At 38.8% G+C, this 9,221-nt stretch overlaps 1 pseudogene; it reads left to right on the top strand.

Moving 5' to 3' along the window:
• The first annotated feature begins 911 nt into the window (after window positions 1-911).
• Window positions 912-9,221, top strand: LOC125110608 (60S ribosomal protein L17-like; annotated as a pseudogene).

The raw sequence follows: 9,221 nt of genomic DNA, 5'->3' as shown, positions 1-9,221 counted from the left end.
ACACTTGTCTCCTGGAATCAATGTGAAATGTCTTTTTTTTTTTTTTTTGTCTTTTTAGGGCCACACCTGAGGCATATGGAGTTTCCCAGGCTAGGGGTTGATTCAGAGCTACAGCTGCTGGCCTACACCACAGCCACAGCAATGCCAGATTCGAGCTGTGTCTGCAACCTACACCACAGCTCACAACAATGTCGGATCCTTAAGCTACTGAGTGAGGCCAGGGATCAAACCCGCATCCTCATGGATACTAGTCAGGTTCATTTCTGCTGAACCATGACAGAAACTCCCACGCTCTTTTTTTTCTTGTGTTTTTAGGGCTGCACTCACAGCATATGGAAGTTCCAAGGCTAGGGGTCCAATGGGAGCTGTAGCTGCTGGCCTATACTACAGCCACAGCAATGCCAGATCCAAGCCTCATCTGCAGCCTACACCACAGCTCATGTCAACACAGGATCCTTAACCCACTAAGCAGGGCCAGGGATTGAACCCACGTCCTCATGGATACTTGTCAGATCTGTTACCACTGAACCACAATGGGAATGCCCCGAAACCATGCTCATGACTGCTGTATCATGTGGTGCTCAATGAGTACCTACTGGGAACCTGTATAAGACTTATATTTTACAGGCTGCCATGGAGACTCCTAAAAGTCCAAAACTATGGAGCAGGCCTTGTGGGAAGCTTGGGAAATTTCCACTGAGGGTCTTTTCTTAAGAGATGCACCTCAGGAGTTCCCCTGTGGTACAGTTGGTTAAGGATCTGGCAATGTCACTGTAGTGGCCCAGGTCGCTGCTGTGGCACAGGTTCAATCTCTGGCCAGAGAATTTCCACATGCCACAGGCAAGGCCAAAAAAAGAAAGAAATGCACCTCATTTCTCTTCCCTTTAAACATCCTGAGGTGACCTCTGAAAATGATTCACTATTCGTTTGACCCAGAAAACCCCAAAAGATCATGAAAATCAAGAGGTTCAAATCTTCAGGTTCAAGAGACAGGATTAAGATGGCAGAGTAGAAGGACTGGAGCTCACTTTCTCTCATGAAAACAACAAAATTACAACCAACTGCTGAACAACCATCAACAAAACAGGCTGGAAACTACCAAAAAAGATATCTTATACCAAAAGACAAAGAGGAGGCCACACTGAGATGGTAGGAGGGGTGATCATGTGATATAAGCAACCCCATACCCTCCAGGTGGGCGACCCACAGACTGGAAAGAACTATACTGCAGAGGCTCACCCACAGGATTGACAGTTCTGAGTCCTACATCAGGTTCCCACACCTATGGGATTTGGCATTGGAAGGAGGAGCCCCTGGAGCATTTGGTGTTGAAGGCCAGCAGGGCTTATGTGCAAGAGCTCCACGGAACTGGGGGAAATGGAGACTCCACTCTTAAATGACACACACAGGCTTTCCTTTGCACTGGGTCCCAGGGCAAAGCAGAGATTCCAGAGGAATCTGGGTCAGACCTGCCCGAGGATCTCCTGGGAAAACAGGGGGAGACATGGTTCCTTCTAGGGGAAGGACACTGGAGGCAAAGGTCTAGGGAATAATCACCAGCATAAACTCCTGTAGAGGTGGCCATTTTGGAAAAACCTGGCCCCACCCATCAGGGCTGAGAAGCCCCAGGCCAAACAACAAAGAGGGTGGAAACACAGCCCCACCCATCAGCAAACAGTCTGCCTAAAGACCCTAGGCACACAGCTGTCTCTAATCACACCCAGAGACAAAGCCCCACCCACCAGAGGGACAAGCGTCAGCTCTACCTACAAGTGGTGTAGCAGAAACAAATCCAACTAGTCTCCTTGAGGATGTGGGTTCACCAGCCCCTCCCATCAACAAGCTCCTGTACCAACTTCAGCCACAAGGGGCAGACACTAGAAGCAAGAGAGGCTACTATCCTATTGCCTGCAAAAAGGAGACCACACACACACAAAATCTATATAAAATCAACAGGCAGAGAATTATGACTCAGATAAAGGAACAAGAAAAAAAAAAACAACAACAGAAAAATACCTAAGTGATCTGGAGATTACCAATCTCCACAAAAAAGACTTTAGACTGATGGTAGTAAAGATGATTCGAGATCTTGGAAATAAACTGGAGGCACAGATGGATAAATTACAAGAAATAATGAATAAAGAAATATAAGATTTAAAGATTAAGCAAGCAGGGATACAAAATACAATAAATGAAATAAAAAGTTCACTAGAATAAACCAATAGCAGAATATAGGAAGCAGAGGAATGAACAAGCAAGGTGGAAGACAGAGTGGTGGAAGCCACTGAGGTAGAATAGAAAAGAGAAAAAAGGAGTTCCCATCGTGGCTCAGTGGTTAATGAATCCGAATCCGACTAGGAACCATGAGGTTGTGGGTTCGATCCCTGCCCTTGCTCAGTGGGTTGACGATCCGGCGTTGCCATGAGCTGTGGTGTGGGTCGCAGACGCGGCTCGGATCTTGCGTTGCTGTGGCTCTGGTGTAGGCTGGCGGCTACAGCTCCGATTGGACCCCTAGCCTGGGAACCTCCATATACCAAGGGAGCAGCCCAAGAAATGGCAAAAAGACAAAAAAAAAAGAAAAAAAAAGAAAAAAGAAAGAAAAGAGAAAAAAGATTGAAAAGAAATGAAGACCGTTTAAGAGAACTCTGGGACAACTTTAAATGCACCAGCATCCATATTATATGGGTGCCAGAAGGAGAGGAGAGAGAAAAAGGGCCAGAGAAAACATTTGAAGAGATAATAGTTGAGAACTTCCCTAACATGGGAAAGGAATCACTCACTCAAGTCCAGGAAGCACAACAAGTACAACATAAAATAAATCCAGGGAGGAACATGTATTAATCAAACTGACTAAAATTAAAGACAAAGAGAAAATACTGAAAGTAGCTAGAGAGAAGCAACAAATAACATACAAGGGAACACTGATAGGGTTTTTGGCTGATTTTTCAGCAGAAACTCTGCAGGCTAGAAGGGAGTGGCATGATATACTTAAGTGATGAAAGGAAAAAAAAAAACCCTCCAACCAAGATTGCTGTACCCAGTAAGGCTCTCATTCAGATTTGAAGAAGAAATCAAAAGCTTTACAAACAAGCAATAGCTAAGCACCACTAAACCAGCTTCACAACAAATACTAAAGAAACTTCTCTAGGTGGAAAAGGCCACAACCAGAAACAAAAATATTACAAATGACAAGGCTCACGAGTAAAGGCATATGTATAGTAAAGGTAGGAAATCATCTACACACAAATATTCTACCAAAAGCAGAAATCATGAGAAGAGGAGGGTACAAATTCAGGATCCCGAGATGTATTTGCAATAGAGACCAAGAATTTAAAACAATCTTGTATATATGTGGACTCCTATATCAAAACTTCAGGGTAACTGCGAACCAAAAATTTACAGTAGATACACACACAAATAAGAAAAAGCAATCCAAACAGCAACACTAAAGATAGTTATCAAACCACAAGAGAAGAAGGGAAGAAAAAATATCAATTTAATACAAAACAGTGAACAGAGAGTTCCCACTGTGGTGAAGCAGAAACAAATCCAACTAGTATCCTTGAGGATGTGGGTTCAATCCCTAGCCTTACTCAATGTGTTGGGATCCAGCATTGCAATGTAGGTCACAGACAAGGCTCAGATCCCATGTTGCTATGGCTGTGGTGTAGGCTGGCAGCTATAGCTTCAATTTGACCCCTACCCTGGGTACTTCCACATACTGAGGGCGCAGACCTAAAAAAGCAAAAAAAAAAAAAAAAAAAGGCAATAAGAACACACAGATCAATAATTACCTTAAATATACCTTATATACTAAACCCATATATATGCTGTTTTCAGAGATCCACTTTAGTTCTAGGGACACATACAAACTGAAAGTGAGAGGATGGAAGAAAATATTCTATGCAAAGGCAAATCAAAAGAAAGCTGGAGTAGCAATACTTGTATCAGACAAAACAGACCTTAAAATAAAGAATGTTATGAGAGACGAAGGACATTACATAATAAGCAAAGAATCAATCCAAGAATAAGATATAAAAATTGTAAACATATATGCACCCAATAAGATATAAAAATTGTAAACATATATGCACCCAACATAGGATCACCTCAATATATAAGGCAACTGCTAATAGCCTTAAAAGGAGAAATCAATAATAACACAATAATAGTGGAGGCCTTACATACCCCACTCACAGCAATGGACAGGTCATCCAGACAGAAAACCAACAAGGAAACACAGGCCTTAAATGATACATTAGACCAGATAGACTTAATAGAGAGTTATAGCACATTCCATTCAAAAGCAGCAGAATATACATTCTTCTCAAGTGCACACAGAACATTCTCTAGGATGGATCACATTGTGGGCCACAAATCAAGCCTCAGTAAATTTAAGAAAACTGAAATCATATCAGGCATCTTTTCTGACCGTAACACTATGAGACCAGAAATCAACACCAAGAAAAAAACTGCAAAAAACAAAAATACATGGAGTCTAAACAACATGTTACTAGACAACCAATGGATGACTGAAGAAATCAAAGAGGAAATTTAAAAATACCTAGAAGCAAATGACAACAATGAGACTACAATCCAAAACCTATGGGATACAGCAAAAGCAGTTCTAAGAGGAAAGTTTATAGCAATACAAGCCTACCTCAGGAAACAAGAAAAATATCAAATCAACAACCTAACTTTACACCTAAAGCAACTAGAGAATGAAGAACAGACAAAACCCAAAGTTAGCAGAAGGAAGTCATAAAAATCAGAGCAGAAATAAATGAAACAGAAAAGAAGAAAACCATAGAAAATTTGATCAATGAAACCAAAAGCTGATTCTTTGAAAAGATCAACAAAATTGATAAACCCTTAGCCAGACTCATCAAGAAAAAAAAAGAGACAGCACTCAAATAAATAAAATTAGAACTAAAAAAGAAGTTACAATGGACATCACAGAAATCCAAAGGATCATAACAGACTACTACAAGAAACTATACGCCAATAAAATGGACAATTTAGACGAAACGGACAAATTCCTAGAAAAGTACAATCTTCCAAGACTAAACCAAGATGAAATAGGAAAGATGAATAGACCAATCATAAGTACTTAAATTGAAACAATGATTTAAAAACTTCCAACAAACAAAAGTCCAGGACCGGATGGCTTCACAGGCGAATTTTATTAAAAATTTAGAGGAGAGAAAAAGACCTAAATAGACATTTTTCCAAAGAAGATATACAGATGGCCAACAAGCACATGAAAAAAATGCTCAACATCACTGATTATTAGAGAAATGCAAATCAAAACTACTATGAGATACCATCTCACACCAGTCAGAATGGCCATCATTAATACGTCCACAAATAATAAATGTTGGAGGGAGTGTGGAGAAAAGGGAACCCTCCAGCACTGTTGGTGGGAATGTAAACTGGTACAACTACTATGGAAAACAGTATGGCGGTACCTTAGAAATCTATACATAAAACTACCATATGACCCAGAAATTCCACTCTTGGGCATATATCCAGACAACACTTTCCTTAAAAAAGACACATGCACCCACATGTTCATCACAGCACTATTCACAATAGCCAAGACATAGAAACAACCCAAATGTCCATCAACAGATAATTGGATTAGGAAGAAATGGTATATATACACAATGGAATACTACTCAGCCATAAAAAGGAACAAAATAATGCCATTTGCAGCAACATGGATGGAACTAGAGACTCTCATACTGAAGGAAGTCAGAAAGAGACAGACAAATACAATATGATATCACTTATAACTGGAATCTAATATACAGCTCAAATGAAACTTTCCACAGAAAAGAAAATCATGGACATGGAGAACAGACTTGTGGTTGCCAACTGGGTGGCGGGGAGTGGGATGGACTGGGAATTTGGGGTTAATAGATGAAAACTATTGCCTTTGGAATGGATAAGCGATGAGATCCTGATATATAGCATTGGGAATTATATCTAGTAGTGACTAGATGGAGCATGATAATGTGATAAAAAGGAATGTATATGTGTGACTGGGTCACCTTGCTATACAGTAGAAAATTGACAGAACACTGTAAATCAGCTATAATGGAAAAAAAGAAAAATCATTAAATAAAACAATTAAAAAATAAAAAACATAAATTTAGAGAAAAGTTAACACCTATCTTTTGAACTACTCCAAAAAATTGCAGAAGGAACACTCCAAACTCATTGTATGGGGCCCCCATCACCCTGATACCAAAAAAAGATGAAGATACAACAAAAAAAAGAAAATTACAGGACAATGTCACTGATGAATATAGGTGCAAAAATCCTCAACAAAGTACTAGCAAACTGAATCCAGCAATATATTAAAAGGATCATACTCCATGCTCAGATGAAATTTATTTCAGGGATGCAAGGACTTTTCAATATCTGAAAATCAATGTGATACATCACATTAACAAACTGAAGAATAAAAACCATACAATCCTCACAACAGATGCAGAAAAAGCTTGACAAAATCCAACACCCATATCTGATAAAACCCATCCAGAAAGTGGGCATAGAGGAAATCTATCTCAAAATAATAAAGGCCATATATGACAAACCCAAAGCTAACAACATTCTCAAAGGTGAAAAGCTGAAAGAATTCCCACTAAGATCAGGAACAAGACAAGGATGTTTGCTCTTGTCACTACTATTCAACGTAGTTTTGGAAGTCCTAGCCACACTAATCAGAGAAAAAAAAATAAAAGAAATCCAAATTGGAAAGGAAGAAGTAAAACTATCACTATTTACAGATGACATGATACAATACCTAGAAAATCCTAAAGACTCTACTAGAAAACCGTTTGGGCTCTCAATGAATTTGGTAAAGTTGCAAGATACAAAATTAATACACAGAAAGCAACTGCATTTCTATAAACTAACAATGAAAGATGGGAGAAAGAGAAATTAGGCAAACAATCCCATTTACCATCACATCAAAAAAAAAAAAAAAGACCTAGGAATAAACCCACCTAAAGAGACAAGTACTGTACTCTGAAAACCGTAAGACATTGATAAAATAAATTAAAGATGAAATAAACAAATGGAAAGGTATACCATGCTCTTGGACTGGAAGAATCAATATTATCACAATGAATATACTACCGAAGGCAATCTACAGATTCGATGCAATCCCCATCAAATAACCAAGGATGTTTTTCACAGAACTTGAACAAAATATTTGAAAGTCTGTTTGGAAGCACATAAGACCCAGAATAGCCAAAGATATCCTGAGAAAGAAAAATGAAGCTGGAGGAATCAGGCTCCCTGACTTCAGACTATACTACAAAGCTACAGTCCTCAAAACAGTATGGTACTGACACAAAAACAGAGATATAGGTCAATGGAACAGGATAGAAAGCCCAGAATTAAACCCATACACCTAGAGTCAACTAATCTATGACAAAAGAGGCAAGAACATACAATGGAGAAAAGACAGACCCTTAAATAACTGCTGCTGGGAAAACTGGACAGCTACATGTAAAAGAATGAAATTAGAACACTCCCTGACACCATACACAAAAATAAATTCAAAATGGATTAAAGTCCTAAATATAAGACCAAACACTATAAAATTCTTAGGGGAAAACATAGGCCAAACACACTCTGACATAAACCACAACAGTATCTTCTCAAATCCACCTCCTAGAGTAATGACAATAAAAACAAAATAAAAAAGGGACCTAATTAAACTTAAAGGTTTCTGTGCAGCAAAGGAAACCCCAAACAAAATGAAAAGACAACCCACAGAATGGGAGAAAATATTTGCAAATGAATCAACTGACAAGGAGTTAATATCCAAATATACAAACACCTCCTTCAGCTCAATATTAAAAAGACAAACAAAGCCATCAAAAAATTGGCAGGATATATAAACAGACAATTATCAAAAGAAGACACAGAGAAACCCAAAAATATGCACAAAAAGATGTTCAAGATCACTGATTATTAGAGAGATGCAAATTGGAACTACTATGAGGTACTATCTTACACCAGCAAGAATGGCCATCATCAAAAAGTCCACAAACAATAAATGCTGGAAAAGGTGTGGTGAAAAGGGAACCTTTCTACACTGGTGGGAATATAAATTGGTTCAACCACTATGGAAAACAGTATGGAGATTCCCCCAAAAAACTAAAAATAGAATTACCATAAGATCCAGCAATCCCACTCCTGGGTATCTATTCAGAGAAAACCATGATTTGAAAAGATACATGTACCCTAGTATTCACTGTATCACTATACACAATAGCCAAGACATGGAAGCAACCTAAATGTCCACAGATGTGGTACATACACACTGTGGAATATTACTCAGCCATAAAAAAGGAATGAAATAATGGCATTTGCAGCAATAAAGTTGGACCTAGAAATTATCATTCTAAGTGAAGTTAGTCAGTCAGACACAAACATTATATGCTATGACTTACATGTGGAATCTAAAAAAAGATACAATGAACTTCTTTGCAGAACAAAAACAGACTCATAGACTTTGAAAACATTATGGTTACCAAAAGAGACAGGTTGAGGGGGGGGAGGGATGGAAATGTTCTAAAATTAGGTTGTGATGATGGTTGCACAACTATAAATGTAATACAATTCACTGAATTTAAAAAAAGATAATATTTCTGCATCAAATAGAGAAAAACAAATCAATTTGAAACTAAAAAAAAACTTCGGGTTCACTTTAAGAACACTTGTGAAGCTGCCCAGGCCATTAAGGGAATGTATATCCCCAAATCCACCAAGTGTCTGAAGGATGTCACTTTACAGAAGCAACATGTGCCATTCTGTCACTATAGTGGTGGAGCTGGTAGGTATACCCAGGCCAACCAGAGGTGCAGGATGCAGGGTCAATGGCCCAGAAAGAGTAGTAGATTTTTATTGCACATGCTTAAAAATGCAAAGCATACTGCTTAAGGGTTTACATATAGATCCTCTGATCAAAGGGCACATCCAGGTGAACAAAGCCCCCATGAAGGAGTGTAGAATCTAGTGAGCTTATGGTTGACTTAACACATTTAGGAGTTCTCTTTGCCATACTGAGATGATCCTTACTAAAGAAGAGCAGATTGTTCCTAAACCGGAAGAGGAAGTTGCACAGAAGAAAGAAAAAGATATCCCAGAATAAACTGAAGAAACAAAAACTTAGGGCCTGGAATAAATTCGGTGTAAAATAA

Source organism: Phacochoerus africanus, chromosome 1 (assembly GCF_016906955.1).
Source record: "Phacochoerus africanus isolate WHEZ1 chromosome 1, ROS_Pafr_v1, whole genome shotgun sequence".
Lineage (NCBI taxonomy): Eukaryota > Metazoa > Chordata > Mammalia > Artiodactyla > Suidae > Phacochoerus > Phacochoerus africanus.
The sequence above is the reverse complement of the archived record's forward strand: the minus strand, read 5'-3'. Positions and strand labels throughout refer to the sequence as shown.